Source organism: Squalius cephalus, assembly GCF_949319135.1.
Source record: "Squalius cephalus genome assembly, chromosome: 25".
Classification (NCBI taxonomy): Eukaryota; Metazoa; Chordata; class Actinopteri; order Cypriniformes; family Leuciscidae; genus Squalius; species Squalius cephalus.
In genome coordinates this window covers 26,817,996-26,839,986 of record NC_137146.1, presented here as the reverse complement: position 1 = coordinate 26,839,986, position 21,991 = coordinate 26,817,996, and the positions used below count along the sequence as shown (strand labels likewise).

The 21,991-nt window shown below is 37.9% G+C and overlaps 1 protein-coding gene across 1 annotated transcript in view; it reads right to left on the bottom strand.

Annotated features, from left to right (window-relative positions):
• The window catches only part of nck1b (NCK adaptor protein 1b), a 61,106-nt gene extending 40,665 nt beyond the window's left edge, over positions 1-20,441 (bottom strand). The window contains exon 1 of the mRNA XM_079862918.1: positions 20,268-20,441. The gene's annotated coding sequence lies outside the window, so the exon portion shown is untranslated. The remainder of the gene's footprint in view (positions 1-20,267) is intronic.
• Positions 20,442-21,991: the final 1,550 nt, after the last annotated feature.

Below are 21,991 nucleotides of genomic sequence, written 5' to 3'. Positions count from 1 at the left end.
ACTTATGATCGTGCTAACAGACCTCCAGTGTCTCTGAATAGTTACTGCAATTCATATTTTAACAAACCCCTAACCCCAAGTAAACTTTAGCATGTAACTCGTAACCGTTTGTGCTGAACAATACCTCAAATCATATGACAAAACACTCACGATTTCACAATAAAACTGCAAAAATCCCTTGAAGTGCCTTAAACAATGAATGCACATCATTAGCATTAGTTTGCATGGACACATTTTCTTCACAAAAATGTAAAAATCTAGCAGTATTCATAATCTAATTTATAGTCAATCGCCAATAAAAGCACTAATAAACGACAAGTTAAAATAAGGACATCTTTTCCATCTCAATCTGGAGTCTTTTTAAGGCCCTTTGGCATTACAAACGAATTAGACCAAATGCATTATGTGGTAACAGCATGATCATAATTTAACAAGCCATTCCCCCACAAGGCCTATAAAATGAATGATCCCTATCCCTATTTGTGAATACAAAACATCCCCGCCTTTTTGCAAGGCCATATTTTTGCGTATTGGCATAAAGCCAGGTAAATCAGTCTTTAGGCAAGAAGGCTTAAACAAAGTGGTAGCTTATCAGTTTAAACGGTTTACTGTCAATTCTAAAAAATAAAAATAAAAAGTGTTTGTGGTTTGGTCAAAATCACCTGGTTTAAATAAGGCTGAAAGACACTATACAACCTTTAAATTCTGAACAGATTTTAAAACTCTATGCAACATCCATTTGTAGACTGTAAAAGTTTTTTAATAAGGAACTATCATACAGTAAACAACTGAAGTCTGGAATACACTACACAATTATTGCCCAATCTGCAATCTGGATGAGTCAACTCTATCTGCCAAAAGATGCTGAGTTGACAGATTTGATGACCACAAACAAATTTTTTTCTTCAGGTTTCTTATGACTGCATCCAGTCAGAGGATATCATACATGTTTGATATTTTGAGGCGATTTTAGAACACTTTTTTCACTTTCTGTCATGTGTCTCCTTGGAACAAAGCACATGTTTCTGCATGAGTTTGTGTTCGGAGCAACTTTGGGGGAAATTTTGGTGGTGTGCAATCCTCATATGTTTAAGTCTATGATGCCCAGTTTTACTTCTGTAATCATTTAGTGTGCAAATTCGATACTGTGTGTGTGTACAACTACAAACTACTTAAACGGATCAAACTCAGGCTTTCAGTTGACTCAAAAAGTGAGCCTGAAGTGAAAAAGGACCCAGTTGTTCTCGTTCAAGTACGTTTAAAAAAAGAAAAGCTGCCTAAAGGGATAGTTGTCTCCTTCACGCCGATCGTTCATCTTCGGAACACAAATGAGGATTTTGATGAAATCTGAGTGATTTCATGTCCCTCCATTCACAGCTACACAACTACCAATTTGACGCTTCAAAAAGTTCACAAAGAGATTGTAACTGAATTGAGCGGATTAGTCCACATTTTCTGAAGAGACTCGATCACTTTATATGATGAAGAGATTTAATTTAGGCTTTAATTTATCAAGCAAGAAAAAAACATGTAGGGTGGGGATTTGATTTTGTCCATGAGGAATTGTTTGAATGGTTGTGGTTTGCTATTGGTGGATCTCATGTGAGTGACAGGTTGCCCCGCCCTCATGCCAGTAAATATATCATCAGAGAACAGATGTCGCTGCAAGAGGGAGGGAAAGTTATTTTGATTAAAGATAATAAGGGAACATGAATTTAAAAAACAATGATGTGCACAGATAAGTCATTTATAATACTGAAATATTCCATAAAAAAATAAGACTACACAATTTTGATTTCATGGTGACTTTAAAGAATGGATGATAGCAAACGACAGGAATTCAATGCTGCACTCAAATCTATTAATTTGTAAACCACAGAGATTTCACATCTAGAAAGCCAATGCTTTTAACAGGAGAAGTGGATACAGTGGCTTTATCTTCCACTGTATCCTCTTATTTCTAACAGGTAGCAGTCAGTAGCCACGTTTCCATTACCCTTCAAATTGCGCGAATTGAAAATACGCCCAATGGAAACACGTAAATTTTGCAAAAACTCCCATTTAATCGCAAAAAAAAGTTTACACTCGCATGAGGTGGTTTTCCAGGCAATTCGAAAAAAAAGAAACATTTCCCACAACTGCAATGGAAACAGTTTTTGCGCATTTCCAGGTTACCTGACGTAGATGACGCGGTGTGTTTGGACAGAATACGAGACAGAGCTCTTTATTAAATTCATAAAAGACAAAAGAACTAGGAGGATTCTAAACAACAAAGAAATGAGACAATCAAGACCTCGAAGCAGAAATGAGGGAGAAACACCCAGAAACACCTCATATGTTCCGCTCACAAGTATATGGCGCTTTCCTTGCCATTAATGCTTGAATAACACTCCTACATTTCCTTACATTAATAATAATGGCCAGTGCAGTGGCTGGGATATACATAAACCTACTAACATCCGTCAGCATGATTGTTGGAATGACTTATTGCGAAAAAAAAGAAAAGAAAAAAAAAACGTTTTAGTAGCATAACATCGGTTAATGGAAACGGCGTCATTTCGCAATAGTTTTTTGTCGACATTTAGGAGAAAAAAAAAAATTCACAAAAGTTTTGCGCAAATCTGTAATGGAAAGGCGCCTAACGACCCCTGCCACAGCAGCAAACAAGCTGCCAGGACACCTTACTAGTGCACTGAATCCTACAGCAGTGCATTCAAATTCATCTTCATCACAAGAGTGAACAAGATAAGTGGAAAACAGTCATTTCACACGCCAAACACCTGTTTTTCTCTTGGCCTATTTAAAGATCAAGGTCAAATGCTAAAATATTTCAGTTTCTCCATTTCTCCCGCTCAAACACACAGGTGACGCCCGGTTTCATGTACGCTGATGTTATACAAACCCTATAGTACAACCCCATAGTACACACACATCAACTTGAAAGTCAACATGAAATGTTAACCATAATTGTGACATATAGGATGTGACGTTATCAAATTTTCATATCATGATAATTGCTGAAGCTTTTATCACGGTATATGGTATTATCGCGATTCACAATATTGAAATAAGTTGCAAAAGAAGTGTTGTCAACAGTTTGAATAACTTTTTTCTTATAACAAAAAGAACAAATGAACATTTAAATACAATAAAACAAAAAGATGTAAAAAAAGTTTCAAACAGATTAAAATGGAAAAGAATTATAAAGAACAATAGATAAGGTACTTTACAATAAGTTCCCATTAGTTAACGTTAGTTAATGCATTCACAATGACCAATAACTATTTGTAACAGAAGTTATAATGTAAGGGATAATGTACTGTTATCTCAGAATAAACCCCAACAGGGTGATGAGGACGGTCTTGCATCAGCCTCGTTTATTCTGAGATAACAACCGGCTGGATGTACATTATCCCAATTATTTCACGGCTACTTGCCAGATAAGTAAATAATTAGACAAAATATTGATCAGAACGGAATATTTTATTACAGGTAGGTCTTTAAACGCAAAGCTTCTTCCACGGAGAGAGCAGTTGCTAGCGTGCCAAGTTCAAACGAGACGGACATTTAAGGGATATGGTAAAGTCATACCACTAATTACACATTTCGCCATATAAATAATTATGGGGATAAGAGATAGTGATTTCAGATTACTGGGTATTGACCAGTGGGGCGCTGTAGCGCAATGTAATGCAGCCCACATGAAGGCAATCCAATAGAAGAAAAGACAGCACTTCGGAGAGCAAACGAAGCCGAACCAGCAGTGTGGGAAAGTTTAATAACAGACAAGACAGAGCAGGTTACTTTTGATATCAAACAAAATTCTGTCAATTTTACAACGAAATTCAAACTATAAATGAGGTTTTGGCACTCTTTAATGTGGCATGACAGATCGCTGCCGATCGTCTCTTCCTCTTTACTACTAATGTTAGTTATAGCACAAAATAAACATAGATGAACATCAGAAGGTATGTTGGAAACAACAGTACAACTCACTGAAATGATTCATGTCTCATGTAGGCCTAATCGTTCAATCAGTGTTTTAACCACAGAAAGACAATAAAACAGCTTAAATATAAGATGCCATGTAACATTTACCACAGGAAACCCATTCAATGACCATAAACTTGATGGTAGCTAGAAAAACCCCAGAGAGAAGCATTTACCAAAGCTGAATAATCCACCCCTATCTGACAAGAGTCTGTGAGTGTTTACAGGCTCAAATAGGTGATGAAACAACACTGAAATATAAAGAGGAAACGACACAATGTGACTCCTCCATCATGGTTTTAATCAAACCACAATAAACTATGAGATGCTTACCAATCGAATCTCTGAATACAGAACCGAAAATCGCATGATAACCATAAACACATTTTCTATTACCACTTTGTTCTCCATTAATCCTTCTTTAAAACATGACAATGCATAAAATTAACTTAAAACTGTCTGTTAAAACAGTGTTTGTGAAACAGCTTCACAGTCTTTTCAACCACACAGTATCATCGTTTCTGTGTTGCAGATATTAAAATTATCACAGAAGTACTGGGATAAAAGTTTATAGCTTGGATATATAAACTGATGAGGTCTACAGAAGCGATCAAAATAGAGCAAATCACCTTTTGAAAATGACTGGTCGCTTCAAATAATGATTGTATCGATTGCATTGTTGCGCCACCAGGGGGCGACAAGTGACTGTTAAAAATATATATTTGTCATTGAATTCAAGAGATTCGTTCAAAAACGCTGATTCATCCAGTAATGAAACAAGTGAAGTATTTATGAGTGAGTCATTGATTCATTCATTCAAATTAATTAAACATTTTAGATAGACTGCAGCACTTAACATTGTCAAAAGCTCTTGTAAATAACATGTTATTTTGTTTAGTTGTCTGTTCAGAAACGTGGGAGAATCGTGATCTCAGTTTGAAACAAAAAAAAATCGCGATTCTCTGATTTATCCAGAATCGTGCAGATCTACTAAATAGACAAACAATATTTCCAATATTTACTTGAATAATTTCACAACATTACAGGTTGATTGGAAAATTACGCACAATAAAATATTCTGTTCACAAGTTATATTTACCTTGTTTTTTTCTTTATTTTCTTCAAACATCACGTCTAACATCTCAAGCTCTTCTGACATTTATCTTCTTGGTAAGGAAGTACACAAAGATTTGGTCAAATATTAGAGGCAAATGAATGGTCATGGTGCAAATGGCAACGACTGAGTAATAATTTGTGTAAAAATGTACAGTATAATTTTTCACGTAATAGATATTTAAATGGTTAAATAGGTTCGGTCTATTTGACTGTGCAGATCATCAGTTTTCAAAATAGATTGGATTTCATAGTTTATGATTGAAAATCTGGGTCTGAGACAAAAGTAAAAATAATAATCTGTATAAATAATGCATTTGAAAAGTAGCGAAAATACATTTGTAAAAACTAGTGGTGGGCCGTTATCGGCGTTAACGTGAGACTCTTATCGGGCGATAAAAAAAAATATCACCGTTAATCTATTCTCAAAGTTGGGTTGGGAGCTGGGTCTATACTACGCAAGCTATGATGACTTTCACCTTGATATTTTAGCGCGTAAGCGCGGATGTATACCTAGCCGAATTCGGTTCAGTGTTCGGTACGCATTTTCAAACCGAACGGTTCGTTGGACCATTTTTCCTGCCGACCAAAATTTCGTTATTTCAAATGCAGGCGGGTCGCGCGGGTGGCAAGCGCGCTCATAGAGACGCTGGCGCGACCACAACATTGTCCGACATCAAATGGCAAACGTAATGTAAGCGGAACGAAACTGAGCTACTCGTTATTGTGTGGTTGACGGATCGTTGTTTATCAGTTTGGACCAAATCAGCGCGAGCTGATCGTGATCATGCGACACTGTTACTACACAGCGCTAAGAGATCCAGTAAAGAAAGCATTTGAATTCGCCACAGAAGTAATAACATTGCTGCGAGATCTAGTGAGAAACATTCACATTTCTCCGTTATTAACGGATCAAACAGTGCGTGGAAGCCAGGAAGAAACATTGTGCCATGAATGAACTATCCAGTGTCCACAGATCTGCAACATTTACCATGGATTTACTGTAGTAACACTAACTGCAACCATGGAAGTTTGGCAGGAATAGTAGGCTATAATGCTTTCAAGTAACATGACGTCGGTTTTATTTTGACATTATGAATAAAATTGCTGCCCTCAAATGTTAATCTGAACTAAAAATAGACCTTTGTTTATAACTACTACAATATTAGGCTACATTTAATTTTTTCCAAGGAGCTGTTTTGTTTTATATGCTCATAAGAAGAGTCTATTATAGCTCCATCATTGCTCAAAGTAAAAAAATAAATAATAAAATCATCTTAAATTATGTTAGTTTTAATAATAAAAAGAAAATCTCTGGCATTTCTTCACAAGTTCTTTTAAATGTCACTTTGTATTTAAGAAACACGTGCCCTTTAGTCATTATTTGGGTAGCACACATTCTGAATGCCTTCGGCAGAATTCAAATGAGCCATTTTAATCTAGATTAATTCCAAGATTACAGTGAGATTAATCCAGATTAAAAAAATTAATCTATGCCCACCACTAGTAAAAACGAATTGTGACTAGGGCTGGAACGACGAAATTAGTCAACATGTTATTAAAAAAATATGGAGCCCGATCTAAAGTGTGGTTTATTTTAAACAGAACGAATAAAATAGCGCTCTGCACGCTCAGTAAAACAGAAATGGCAAACCACACAGCACAACTTCTATGCAGGAGCATCTGAAGAGAAAACAACCCGGGGCTCTCGTACCTCAAAACGACGAGACGGCACTGTAAGTAATTGCACTATTACAGTGAATTGTTACACAGCACAAGAAAACGTTTGTCAGTCCCATTATATTTTGTGCTTAATACGGCTGCGTTCACACAGCATTGTGTTTTTGACGAGCTGCCGTGGGTGTTAAGGCTGCGTGTTGTCAAAAGTATGGACATCGGTACCAAATCGGTACTGAAATGTAAAAAATGTGACGATACCAGCATTTCCCTTTAGCATTTTGAGCGCTGTTGAGGCGGATTCTTACACCGTGTCCTAACCAGACGCGATGCGATAAGATTCCAGCGACAAATAATGTGTCTGTCCACACTAGACGCGACTGCGAGATAGGTCAAAATCAATCAAAACCCACAGCCAATCAGAACAGCGTGTGGGCGGAGTCTCACGGCACCAGAGAGTAATCCTGACGGCACTCGCAAGAAAATGGATAAGTAGCTACATAATCAAATTCACAAATATTACACCATTTAAACATTATTAAAAATACATAGGCTGAGTTTGTTCACTTGTTTGTTCACAGTTTGAATGTTCTTGTTTCCATTTGTTTAATTTCAAGATCTGAGGTGTATTATCCATTGTTGCTTTTACAGCTACAAAGCTGGAGCACTAAATGATATTCAAAGTCACATTACACGCTTTTAACATTAAATAAAGCACATAAACAGTACCTGAGATTATCATTGCCACACCTTGTGTTTGTTGTTCCAGCGCGACGTTGCAGAAAAATAGAAACCGTTTCTAAAATAGTCAAATGTCTGTGAGTTCACACGCTCAACATTTATAGGGGTTTTTGCAACGGATAGTTCTAGGAACTTAGTTATAAGAAGTAGCCACCAGGAGGGTTGCCGAGAACTAACGGTTCCCATTGGAACACATTCGCACCGCCAGCAGGAACTCTGAAGTGATGTGAGCCGCGCTCGTTGTTATGACCTTTATTTTGACGGCGCTGGGAATGCCAGAGCATGAGCAAACAAACAATGCTCGCATTCTCCGTGTTCATTAGTTTATGATCTGTCTAACAGTCCTGTCTAACACATTATTAGATAGAACTGTTATACATAGAAAGTAGACAGTAATGAAAAGCATAATCATGTTTAGCTTGGTCCCCTCAAAGGATTTTCTCCTTAGCATAAAGGTTAAGAGGCCCATCTATCACTGTTTCCCATGTTCGTAAAGTTTGTTTAGTAAATATATAGGCTATATATTTGTTTAAAAAAAGGCGGATGCTGGTGTTTTGTGAGGGTTCGGCCAATCAGCGTACACTAATGTCATGGATAGTTCCTATAGAGCTGGTTTAGACCAAAGTAGGAGCTAAATTAGTTTCTCCAAAAGGAGTTCCCACTTCCCAGAACTAAAATCTTCCCTAGATCCTGCGGGGCGAACGCGCCAAAAACCATGATACACGTCCGCCAATAGTTCTAGAAACTATGAAAAGGTTCCTCCGGTGCAAAAGCCCCTTATGTCCGGGACTTCGGGCTTTCCTTCTCCCTCTTCTTTGCTATTTGTCCATGTGTCGGCCATATCAAAAATCAAGAGAATATAATTCTAACATTAGTCGTTGTCGTTGTCTAGGACATCTCTCCTCTAGCTAACTTCCCTCTTCATGCTTCTCTCTCCTCCACTCCCCACACCCCCCTTCATGTGCACACGCACTAACCCCCCCCTCCAAATCATTCTTGTCAGTTATTGGCTGGAACACTGTTTGTTATCTTTCTTTCTTTCTTTCTTTCTTTATTATTTATCTCAAACAATCAACATAGTTATACAACATACAAAAAATAATTAAAACCACAAAATAAAACAACCATCACAAAAACAAAAACAAAATAAAAGTAATAAATACATAAATAAAAGATAATAGTAATAATAATAATAATAATAATAATATCAAAATAAAAGATTTGTTTGAGAAGGAGCAGGCAGAAGCAATTAGCTTATTTAAACCTGCCCCTATTTAACAACATAATATTACAAAGCAAATTAATACGCAGTTAATACATTCATTTTTCTCAGATCTTACATAACTCACAACAATACCTTAACCACAACACTATCACATTGCAGATTTAGACCTGTGTTTCAATCTTTGCTTATCTATATTGGTCCAATAATGATTTCTTTAATCTATTTTTGAACCGAATGATATTAAAACTCTGTTTGATGTCATTATCCAGTCCATTCCATAAGGTTACCCCACAAACTGATATACACATGTTTTTAATAGCAGTTCGCACAAGTGGTTGTTTGAACATACAATATCCTCTTAGATGATATCCCCCATCTCTTTCATTAAACATTGCACTTATGTTACCTGGTAAATTATTTTCTTTGACTTTAAACATAAATTGAGCAGTTTTAAATGTAACAATGTCCATAAATTTTAACAAATGTGAATTTAAAAACAGAAGATTAGTGTGCTCGTAATACCCAGTATGATTTATTATCCTGATTGCTCTTTTTTGTAGTGTGCAAATATTTTGTAAATTGCTTTTATAGGTATTTCCCCAAATTTCCACACAGTATAACATATATGGCAAAATAAGTGTGCAGTACATAATATGTAATGTATTTTTGTTCAATTCGTGGTCCAGGCTGGGCCAGTTTGTTTTTGTTGCTCTTTGTGGAGCCTGGGCTCTCTACAGAGACTGCGGTTTTTTTACAGTGTGTTCAGGGGACAAGCAGCTGGTATCGTCACAGGCTGTGTTTGAATTCGCCCACTATACCCTCATTCACTATTCCCTACATTAGTGGATGGATGGATGGATGCATGGATGCATGGATGCATGGATGCATGGATGCATGGATGCATGCATGGATGCATGCATGGATGCATGCATGGATGCATGGATGGATGGATGGATGGATGGATGGATGGATGGATGGATGGATGGATGGATGGATGGATGGATGGATGGATGGATGGATGGATGGATGGATGGATGGATGGATGGATGGATGGATGGATGGATGGATGGATGGATGGATGGATGGATGGATGCATGGATGCATGGATGCATGGATGCATGGATGGATGCATGGATGCATGGATGGAATTTATTCAACGCGCGATACTCACAGTGCATTATGGGTATTCTCTAGCCGTTGAGCCGTACATCAGTTGTACACTTGTTACTGCGGTGCATTGTGGGATTGAATGAATGCACTCTGTAACGTCCACTATGGTTTCAGACACCACTACAAATGTCTGTACCCTCAAATAGTGCACGATTTAAGGGTATAGGGGACGATTTCGGACACAGACACATTTTTTCAATTTCCGTACCAACTTGGTACCGAAGTCAGAACAATTTTATCCAGCTGATGAACAATAAAAACAACGACATCCAATCAGAATCCATCCTGCTGTAACGAGCTCGAGCATTTAAAGTGACAGACAAGCACGAGCTTATAAGAACAGACCGATATCGTCCGTTGGTATATAGCGGTCTTTATAGTTATCGTTCTTGGTATGAACGGGCCTTTATGGACACGTTCCATAAACACCACGTTTGATACTGTCGTTATGGTTAGTTAGTTAGCTAGAATGCAGTTGTGACTTCAGCTATTTGTTAGGGAAATAATCATTAGATTATTTGAATAAACGAAAAAATAATCAATAGATTAATCGGTTGAAAAAAATCTTTAGTTCCAGCCATAAAAGTGCCCTTCATATAACACACACAAAATTATTTTTAATAAAAAATAATAATCTCTGTGATATAAAAGTGGTCACGCATAAGAGTTTCTCCCCTGTGACCTCATTGTGTTTGCTTGAGCAGCTTTAACTATGTGGGCCTACTCAAGCAAACAGCATTACTGTGAAACAGAGAACAGAAACACGTGTTGAGTAAATGAGGGCAGATTTAGGTATTGCAGCAGTTTCCTGAGAAACAATACTTCCACCTTTCTGTGTCTGACATTTCCTTTTGTTTGCCAGAAATACAAGTAAATATACATAAAGGCCAGTGCACGCCTGCAGAGTCATTGCACACCATTAACACACGTTCTGGTGTTACTGCAATCGTAATAAACCTCAGTACTCAAGGGGGCGATAGAGTTGCCTTCAAATCTCTGTCCCATTAAACCAACGTGTTATTTAGGCAGTTAATTATATAAACATGTCAAGCAAGATTCTCTTTAAAATGCTGCTCAGCCATAACAGTAGTTACTGTACAACAGACCACAGAGGGCGGTGAAACTGTGTATTTTAAAAAAAAAATTACAGGGAAAAAAGTTATGCCGTTGGATTAAAAAGAAAAATATTTCCGACATTGGATACAATGCAACAACCAATAACAATTTCTTTGCATGTATAAAGTCACAGTGAAACAGAAGTAGCGACAGATCTCTTCAGATTTTTACTATTTTCCATAAAATAAAAATTTACTTTTTTCTTAACATATGTTATATATCTTATTGTGAACTATGCACCCAAGCAGATGTTTCATTTAAATAAAATAAAAAACATACATTATATATATATATATGTGTGTATGTGTGTGTGTGTGTGTATATATATATCATACCATACCATCTTCTTCCACTATCCGGGGTCGGGTCGCGGTGACAGCAGTCTAAGCAGAGATGCCCAGACTTCCCTCTTCCCTCATCCCCCACTTCCTCTAGCTCTTCCGGGGGGACACCGAGGCGTTCCCAGGCCAGCCGGGAGACATAGTCCCTCCAGCGTGTCCTAGGTCTTCCCCGGGGTCTCCTCCCAGTGGGACGCGCCCGGAACACCTTCCCGGGAAGGCGTCCAGGAGGCATCCGGAACAGATGCCCGAGCCACCTCAGCTGACCCCTCTCGATGTGGAGGAGCAGCGGCTCTACTCTGAGCTCCTCCCGAGTGACCGAGCTTCTCACCCTTATCTCTGAGGGATCGCCCAGCCACCCTGCGGAGAAAGCTCATTTCGGCCGCCTGTATCCGGGATCTTGTCCTTTCGGTCATGACCCACAGCTCATGACCATAGGTGAGAGTAGGAACATAGATTGACCGGTAAATCAAGAGCTTTGCCTTGCGGCTCAGCTCTTTCTTCACCACGACAGACCGGTAAATATATATATATATATATATGAGAGAGAGAGAGAGAGAGAGAGAGAGAGAGAGAGAGAGAGAGAGAGAGAGAGAGAGAGAGAGAGAGAGAGAGAGAGAGAGAGAGAGAGAGAGAGAGAGAGAGAGAGAGAGAGAGAGAGAGAGAGAGAGAGAGAGAGATAGAGAGAGAGATTCATAATCTTTAATTAAAATATAATTTCATCCACTTAAGCCTAGCCACTTTTTCAGAAAAACAATAGTAGAGAAAGACTTGGTTCTACCAATCGGTTGATTAAAAAAGAAAAAGAAAAAAGTGACTCGGTTTAAAGTGGATGAAATTATATTTTAATTAAAGTTTTTGAGGTCAATATACATATTAATATTTTTTATTTATTTATTTTAAAGTGAAACATCTGCATGGATGCATCGTTCACAATAAGATCAATAATATTAAGAAAATAGTGCATTTTCATTTTATGCCAAATAATAAAAATAAAAGAGAAATATATATATATTTTAAATTAAAATATTTTATTTTTATATTAAAATGAGCAATGTATTAAATCCACAAGAAATATTTATAACATGTGCAGTTATCATCATCCAAAAAGCAAATATTCAGTACAGACAAAAAAAAACAAGTCACAGTAAACCCGTATTTCAGGCCAAGCACATCTCAGCAAACTTCAGGCCCCAGAAATGTGCAGCGTTTGGCTGAGTGACTGCACTGACAAAAGCAGAGAGAGACGGACACGTGTGGCAAATCAATGCCACGTCACTGAGCGCCTGAACAGCAGGTGTTGATCCGAGAGCCGGGGGTCGCAGGCACTGAATGAGGCGCTGTGTTTCAGGAGCACGTTTGAGGAGAGGAGACGAGTCCCCGCAGACCACAGACACATCGTCCAACTTCTGTGAATGCAGCTCATGGGGTGACTCTCCGCTCATGGAGGAAATGGCAAAATATAAATAGCTGCTTTCACCATTCTCCCAACCCTTTCTCCTTGATCCCGGGCCCCTCAGCTCAGCGGGATCTGGGGCCCCAGACAAAATGTCTCTCACTCATTCATCTGAGCTTGCTCTCTAGCTCTCTTTTTTTTTTACTTAATGAGAGGCTGTGGAGAGACCTGTCAGTGTGACAATAATTACAGAAACTCACCAGCTGCAACTGGCCCTGGGGCCCAAAACATTCATACACACAACTGTGAGGTCATGGAAAAATCAGAAAAAAAAAAAAAAATCCTGCTACTGTATCTCAGCCGTCTCACAGACAGTGAATACTGGGTTACTTTAATAAGACTACAGTACAGAATCAAATAACAGTAGTTATGACTGTTCATCCCTATAATTCAGATAATGTCATGCTCAGTCATACTGGCCACCAGATAAACACCAAACACGCCGGCTGACAGCACTGAGAGGGTATATTAGCAGCTGACTCACTGGCTGGATCAGGTGTGTGTGTGTGTGAATGTGTGTGAAGAATTAAAGAAAGAAGGTGCGTCACAATTCGCGTATGCATTATTCTATGATAACGTAGTCAGTAGTCGGTACACCAATGGCAGTAAAACTGCAGCTCTCTGCACCAGAGCAAAAACTGCTGAATTAAAGGGACACTTCACCCATTTGCATTAAGCTTTGTATTGTTAGAAACCCAGTCATATATTATAATAAACGTGGATTTTTCATTAATTTTTCCCTGAGATGGGAGAAATAAGGATTTAAGTGTTTTACTTCCTGCTTATTATGACGTAAAAATCATCATTTTGCATCATAATAAGCAGGAAGTCACATTTCATTGAAAAGTGTAGAGACTACAAACACTAGCTCCTCATTATTCCAGGGGGCGGGACCCGCTCACGCTACAGGCCTATTACAGATCAGTGGGTGGGACTTCACTTTCTGAAACTAAAAGCAATATCCTCAATCTTGTTTGGAAGCTAAGCTAACAGGCACTGTGGAGCCAGCTGTGAAGATATGACAATAGCGGAGGGTAACGTTACTCAATATGATGTAGAAGAAGAGGATTTTGGAAGTCTGATGCTCGAATCAGGTGTTTGTGGCTACCTTTACAAGCCGCATAGCGAAGAGCAGCCGAGGCAGAAGACCTGCCTGTCGCGGACGAGAAGCCCAGACTGGCTCGAGCTGGGGGCGGACTGGTGGCGCCGGTGATCTCACTATGCAACTCATAGACTGTAAGATGCAACTACGAACACAGAGATAGAGTCCGTCTGCTGCAAAGAATTTAAAACGATGCCAATTTCTCCTGGACAAAATCTCTGAATCAGACGAGGACACGGACGTTTGTGTTGTGAACCATCCTAGTTTCGCACCGCATCTGACTGAACATCCCGGTAACGTTACCATGCAATAATTCACCACTTCGAAAGAAATACAAATGAGGAGTAATTCACTAATGAGTTCGCCAACTAACTAACGTTAGACATTTTGTGTGAAATGAATTTCAAGCTCTGGTGGTAGCTAGCCTTATAGACGGATGAGTGATTCATATGCTGTTCTGGATTAGTGGGAGTGGCTTGCGCAGCTGTGCAATGTGGTGCATTGTGGGAGTTGTTGTCTTTCATACAAATGCGTCCTGAAGTTACTTTCTTTCTTTCCTCGGTCAAGAAGGCACCAAATTCAAAATTTATTTTACATTTCGACTACATATATGACCCACTTTCAATAAAGATCAATGTTCCCATGGGTGAAATGCTCCTTTAAGTACTTTACAATGTCCCGTTTTGTCTCGTCCATTGGTTATCACTAGCCGCGTTTCCATTACCCTTCAAATTGCGCAAATTGAAATTGCGCATTGAAAATACGGCCAATGAAAACACGTCAATTTCGCAAAAACTCCCATTTATCGCAAAAAAGTTTTTACGCTCGCATGAGGGGGTTTTCCAAGCAATTCGAAAAATATTTCACAAAACTGCAATGGAAACAGTTTTTGCGCATTTACAGTCACCTGACTTAGAAGACGCGGTGTGTTTGGACTGAATACGAGACAGAGCTCTTTATTAAGTTCATAAAAGACAAAAGAATTACAGAAATATTGGATTCTAAACCTCAAAGAAAGGCCACAATCAAGACCTCGGAGCAGATATGAGTGAGAAACAGCCAGAAACACTTCATATGTGCCGCTCACAGTATAAGGGTCTTTCTTTGCCATTAATGCTTGGAGAACACGCCTACGTTTCCTTCCATTAATAATAATAATAATGTCCAGTGCGGTGGCTGAGATATACATAAACCTACCAACGTCCGTTGCCATGATTGTTGGAATGACTTATCACGAGAGGAAAAAAAATGACATTTTAGTCGCATAACATCGGTTAATGCAAACACCGTCATTTCGCAATAGTTTTTAATCGATATTTAGAAGAAGAAAAACTCGCAAAAGTTTTGCGCAAATCTGTAATGAAAACGCGCCTAGTGTCAATCATCGCAGTGTCTGACTCAATTTTGCATTTAAACACAATTGTCAATCCAGTAACTTTGCAGTGTACTTAGCAGCATGGCAATTTTAACTTGTATTCAGACTGTAGATGGGTAATAAACAGAAAGAAAAAGAGAAACCCTCCCTTTACAATCACACAGAACGTGTATTTTCCATCTTTGCTGAAGTTGAAGTTGTTCCGTCAACTTGTTTTTTTGTTTTTTTGCACCAGTAGGTTTGACAACCCTGCTTTTCAAAACTTTTCAAATGTTTTTCATTGTGAACAGCCGCTAGACGGAGGCATTAACCGTCGCACTCGCATCTCATGCAGCATCTCATGCATGACAGCATTCGAACAACACACCTATCAGGATAAAAGTTCAACTTTTAATCTCTAGTCTCACGTATATAACCGCATACATGCATCCTGTGTGAAGCAGGCCAAAGTCCTTTTGTGGTATAAATAGTTTGTTCATACTTCAAAATTCATACCAAAAAAAGCGCACTTCAAACGATGCACTTATCCACGATTATTATCGTTAACTAAAACTAAAATGATTAAAAACATTTCTGTTAATTTAAATAAAGTTGAAACAAAAATAAGATATGAATATTAGTTGAAAAACTTCAACTAAACAAACATTTGAATTGTTGCCTTGAAAATTTGAATTTCAATAAACTGAAATAAGTTTAAGCTGAAGCACTAAAATGATTACCTGGAAATAAATAAATAAATACCTATAAATAAAACTGAAATACAAACAAATTAAACGTGTATATATATATATATATTTTTTTTTTTTTTTTTTTTTTTATAAAACAAAAAAAAAAAAATTGTAAAGCGATTAACGAAATTACTAAAAATGTAACTATAACTAACATGAAAACTGAAAACTAAAAACTAAAAGCCAATTCAAAACATTAATAAAACTATATTCAAAATAAAATAAAAAATAAAATAACGTAAAAAAAGCCTGAAGTGTGGAAAGTTGGACACTTCTTGCAGCTTTCCTTCCAGAAGTATAGCAGACTATATATGACACAATAACCTTGTAAAGCTCAAACACTAGATGGTTGAGTACACAGTGCTTATGTCATTTGGGACACAACTAGAGAGATAAAGTATACAAGAAAAACAGGAGCAGGAGGTGACACTGTGAAGTGTGCAGATTTCTGCAGGGCAATGCACCGCACCCCACACAAACAACACATGATCAACTGAGTAAACATATCCTGTCACAAATATTGCCAAAAAACTCTATTTATACACTTCATGAGGAGAGTTTGGCAATGCGAAGGAGTTCTGGGTGTGTGTCAGGGCATTGCTATGCGGTTGCTAAGGTGTTCTGGTTTTTAGCATGTTGCAATGCGGTTGCTAGGGTGTCATAATGGTTAGTAAAAAACAAAGAAACGCCCACGCTCTCTATGATATTCAGATCTGTGTAGTATATGACTCAGGTCCCACCTTCTATGGTCTATGAACAATGTTGCTCATTTTATCATCATGATCAAGCAAAACTCATCGCTTAACAGAGTAATAACACATCCCTCCTTAACATTCTGCATGATTTAGGAATATCATTCATGATTATACCACAGGGTATACAAAGCAAAGTTAACACTTGGCCTAACTAGACCAGAATAAGTGTTGCAAACGCAGCAGAAATGTATCTTTATATCAATAGGGACTAACTAGTTGGGATAGTTTGTAATTATTAATAAACTTAGATTTCCCATAATTTAAAGAAAGGTATTTTATCATTATTTCTTACAATAACTTAAAGGGGTCATATGATGGTTTTAAAAAGAACATTATTTTGTGTATTTGGTTTAATGCAATATGTTTACACGGTTTTAGGTAAAAAAAAAAGGAATTATTTTACATATAGTGTAGGCTACATTATTGATGCCTCGCCTTTCTGAAACGCGTAGATTTTTACAAAGCTCATCGTTCTGAAAAGTGTGGTGTGCTCCGATTGGCCAGCGATCCAGTGCATTGTGATTGGCCCAAAAATCTTAAGCGTGTGACGGAAACGTCACGCCCGTTTCCATATTTGGATCATCCAAAGCAATAATGACAGGTGATAATGTCAATTCGAGCCCATCGCGTCTGGTTAGGACACGGTGTTAAACTTGCACTAACAGCTACATGACACACTGAAGAAAAAGGAAAACATGAAATCCCATCATATGACCCCTTTAATAGGCTGAATGGTTGAGCTTGATATTTCAACAGTACAATGCATGTAAAAAAATATTAAAACATTGGAATGAGATTATTTATTCGTCGACCCGTTAAAAGGAAAATAGCCTAAAGTTATTTCTAAACATTCATAATTGTAACGAATGTGAGGCAGGACACACAAACCCCCCAATCCGCAAAAAAAAAAAAAAAAAAAAAAAGATTTTCTTACTTAGCCTAGTATTTTTGTCATGTTTTCCAGCACAAATATCTAAACATTCTTAAAGGGATAGTTCACCCAAACATGAAAATTCATCATTTACTCTCCCTCATGTCATTCCACAAACCTGTAAGACTTTCGTTCATCTTCAGAACACAAATGAAGATATTTCTTATTAAATCTGAGATTTCTGTCCCTCCGTTGACAGCTATGATTACCACTTCAAAAAGTTCATAAAGAGATTGTGAATCTAATCCATTTTAAATCACTTTATATGATTAACAGATTTAATTTACGCTTTTAAACATTCATCAGCTCACACATCAGTTGTGGTAAACAGAAGCTCAAGCATTTTCACTTGATATGCGAGAACCAATGAGGTTCATTCTCGTGTTACGAATCATGTTTGAGCTTCAGAAAGGACCAATGAGGTTCATTCTCGTGTTACGCATCACGTTTGAGCTTCAGAAAGGACCAATGAGGTTCATTCTCGTGTTACGCATCACGTTTGAGCTTCAGAAAGGACCAATGAGGTTCATTCTCGTGTTACGCATCACGTTTGAGCTTCGGCAAGGACCAATGAGGTTCATTCTCGTGTTACGCATCACGTTTGAGCTTCGGCAAGGACCAATGAGGTTCATTCTCGTGTTACGCATCACGTTTGAGCTTCGGCAAGGACCAATGAGGTTCATTCTCGTGTTACGCATCACGTTTGAGCTTCGGCAAGGACCAATGAGGTTCATTCTCGTGTTACGCATCACGTTTGAGCTTCTGCAAGAACCAATGAGGTTCATTCTCGTGTTACGCATCACGTTTGAGCTTCGGCAAGGACCAATGAGGTTCATTCTCGTGTTACACATCACGTTTGAGCTTCTGCAAGAACCAATGAGGTTAATTCTCGTGTTACACATCACGTTTGAGCTTCGTCAAGAACCAATGAGGTTGTATGAGCTTCTGTTTATGTTCACTGATCAATGTTTATAGGCTATGTTAGTGATCTCAAACTCAATTCCTGGAGGGCCACAGCTCTGCACAGTTTTGCTCCAACCCTAATCAAACACACCTGATCCAGCTAATCAAGGTCTTCAGGATTACTAGAAACTTCCTTGCAGGTGTGAGTTGGAGCTAAACTGTGCAGAGCTGTGGCCCTCCAGGAATTGAGTTTGAGACCACTGGGCTATGTGAATAAAAGCCTAAATTCAATCTGTTCATAAAGCGATCGAGTCTCTTGAGAAAATTTGGACTAAACTGCTCATTCATATGGATTAGTTTTATGATCTCTTTATGAACTTTTTGAAGCGTCAAAGTGGTAGTTGCGTAGACTGTCAATGGAGGGACAGAAATCTCTCAGATTTCATCAAAAATATCTTCACTTGTATTACGAAGATGAACGAAAGTCTTACGGGGTTTGGAACATTAAGAGTATAATTAATGACAGAATTTTCATTTTTTTGGTGAAGTATCCTTTTAAGAATCTTTAGATGCGTGTACTGGAACCAGACAAAAGAAAATAAAATATTTTTTTTTTTTTTTGCAATGTGGGGTTTGTCTGTCCCACCTCACATTTCATAAAACTATGAATGTTAAGAAATATGTTCCTTTTATGCATAATAACGGGTAGATGAGTAAATAATCTCATTCCAATGTGTTAATTACAACTTTTCATAATTAAATTGTATGTTAGATCTAAAATGTACTTTAATCATGGAAAGTTTCATTCAGTGTTTTGTCATCTTGATCTGCCTGGAACTTCTGCGTTTGCTGAGAAATCTCACACAAATTTGATCGTAACTCACAGGTCAATGTGAAAGTAATGAAAAAAAAACATCATGTACTGTAACATTACATTCGATAGAAATAACATCTGATTAATAAAGACCGATTCCACACTGAAATGACAAATCAGATCACAAACCAACTTTTCACACAGTCGATAACAGCGTACAGCAAATAAAATCTAGTGGTTTTCTTTGTCTATTTGGTGTTTTCTTGATAACAGTTGCATAATATATCAGCATGCAGAAAGAAATGATCTTAAATCAGATAACAATAAAGAGACCCCATCTAAACAGATGTCAGAGTCAAAAATCATAATCACATCCAATGGACAATGATCTTGGTAATGGACAATGAGAAACACAAAAAACAGCCTTTTACCTTAACAAAGACCCCTATAATGCATTGTGGTTTCAATGTATTTCAGAGTAAATGCCATAAAGGCCTGTTAAATCTAGACACTATAGCAGTTTGTATATGATTCATGCTTTTAACATGAATCAATATCAGGCTACTTTCCAACATTTTCTATATCAATCTATGGAGGTAAAGCAGTTAAATCACAGTGTGAGGCCTGGACACAGCCTTTACACAATCCCCTTACAATTACACTGATTTATCCATGACAGATTTCTAGGATTGTTTCTTTCTTCTTATATTTCTATCGTTATGATGATAATTATTTATAGCTAGTAGACCCGCCGGATTTACTGCTTTAGCTCTAACCTTATAACGTTACGCTACAATCAAACCATAAACTCTCATAAATATCTGTCATCTTACCATTAAATGATCCGATGTGCACCCCTGCCTCCCGTGTATCCAGCACACACTCGATGATCAGCACTATTTAGATGTTTTTCAGCTACATATTCGCTGATGTGTTCCTGGGAAGGGTTTTCTCAGTGTATCCAGCGTGAGAACTGCGGCTCTACTCACCGCACTGCTGCGCTATCTAACCTGATGAAGAAGGCGGGGCTGACTAGAACATACTCGCTTACCCATTGGTTAAACAAATGTGATCTCTTTGCTCATTGGTCAGTGCACACGTCCATCAATTGAATGTACTGGGCTAGTCCCGACTCCCGAGAGTCGCTACATATAGAAAACGGGGCAATGTAGAGTTTCGGTAGTAGATCAGTTTCGCAATTCCCAATTTATTATATTATATTATATTATATTATATTATATTATATTATATTATATTATATTATATTATATCAAGATTGACACAAACTTTTGTAGTTCATCTCAGCTTGAGTACTGCTGCTGTCAGTTAAACAAAAAAAAAAAAGACAATCTGACATTTTTTTTATCTGATTTATCACAATTTTGTTTTTAATGTTGACAATTTAATTTGTAATGAAAAACTTTGTATTAAAGGTAAGGTAAGTAATTTTCGGAGCGGCTAGCAATAGCGAGTTAGCTTTGAAAGCATAAGATCCCACCTTCCCTACACCTCCTTCAAAACACATGAACACACACAGCAGGGAGCAAACAAAAGCGCCACAAGAGATGCCGCTGTTAAACCTAATGTCTCAAAGCACATAAAATTACAACAATAATGAACATAAACAACTAAAAGAGCACTGACCTGTACCACCTGACTGCTGCATATTCATTTCGACATCGATAGTGTTGCCATTGAAACGTATAAATTCGAGTCACGGGTTTCCATCTCTTTCAAATTACAGTAGTTATGACATGAACACAGCATAAGTTGTTTTGGTTCAGAAGGAACTGTAAGAGGCGGCTGCTGTTTCGGTTGTGGTGCTCGGTGACTGACGTCTGTCTAACTCTGCATAGCATGAAACACACTGATGACGTGTGATGTTTCGCGAGCAGGTGCGCGGAGTTATGGACACACATATGCAGACTGGCAGGTATGATATCCTATCATTGCATTCAGACCGAATGCAATGATTGGACGAACATTTTATGGTCCTACGTCCTCCACAGATGATATATATAAATTCATTTAGACCACTTAACTTAGTGATTGCCATCAGGATGGGAAGAGACTTGCAACTAGCATCACAAACAATGTTTCTGGAACAAATCACCTGCCTTTAAAATAGAAAAATGAAAGCAGTCGTTTAAAATTTTGGACCAAACTGTACCATATGATCACACAGACTGTATTATATGTATAATGACCAACCTTTTGAATTTGCAATAACCTTATCTCAAAACGAACCTGAATGAGAATGATATGACCATATTCAAAGTCCCTCACGCATGGCCGATAGAGCCATTAGATGAGATGTGTGCGCAACACTGCAGGATGCAATCTGTTTCCTGTCCTAACAGATGGACTTTACTGTACGTGTCCTGAACCAGCCCTGCTTTCTCCTGTCCATATGAAAACTGTCGGCAGAATCCAGCATCCTCACACTTTTCAATATCCCTCGTATACATTGAGAGGGAATCAGTGGCTCTTTAATTCAGACATGCATTATAGAATGCTACTTCAATCAATGGACTCAGATGACTTCAAAGAAATGTAA